An 823-nucleotide genomic window follows, 5' to 3' on the forward strand; every position below is an offset into this window, starting at 1 on the left:
TATTTTTGGTTGGTGAGGTTGCCCGTAAGAAGCTGTCGGTCACCAGAATCGAAATCCCGTTGCCCACTTTGAAAAGACATTAAAGTTTAGAAAATTATGAAATCAAACTGACCTCATATTTTTCATAGTTTAAATGAAAGAGCGTTGTACCTCAAATCCTGTATCTATCCCGCAGGATAAACACAAGACTTGAGGATGAGACTTGATCAAATAAACTAAGGAATATATGACATCTGTTTGGTCTGTGAAAACTTTATATTTGCCGACAAGTTCCCCTATTTAATATAAAGGATTAAATAGAGTTTATATTAAGCTGGGTTAATATGCTTCGATAAAAATCAGAAAATATTATCTTTAAGGATTTCAAAATAATAGGACTCTTCAATGAGATTGGACGCAGAGGTGTGAAAGGAGATTGGTTCAAATTTGGAACATTTTATTGTAGAATCCAAAGGAGGAAGAACTAGGGGATGTCATGGATCCAGAGGAGAACCTTGATGACTTCCCGAGCTATCCTAATGTTTGGCTTCAATTTTGAGGAGAGATATTAGGTGTTTCATCCTGCCAATTTTATTAGTTAGGCCTTACATTCGTGTGAAACGATCACACAAATTGTCTGGAGGATGTGAGGATTTAGGTCGTGAGAGACGACAACCTCGGAATCCTAAAACGAGTTAGGACCTATATTGTATAGCAGGGTTGTACAAAAGCCTAAAAATAAGGAGAGGATTTACGTTGCATAAGCAAGCAACCTCGAAGTCCTATGGCTTTGTTGTTTAAGTCTAAGGAAAGAAGATTGGTTTAGTTGGGGAAGACAGGTTTT

The sequence above is a fragment of the Phalaenopsis equestris genome, unplaced genomic scaffold (assembly GCF_001263595.1).
Source record: "Phalaenopsis equestris unplaced genomic scaffold, ASM126359v1 Scaffold000117, whole genome shotgun sequence".
NCBI lineage: Eukaryota > Viridiplantae > Streptophyta > Magnoliopsida > Asparagales > Orchidaceae > Phalaenopsis > Phalaenopsis equestris.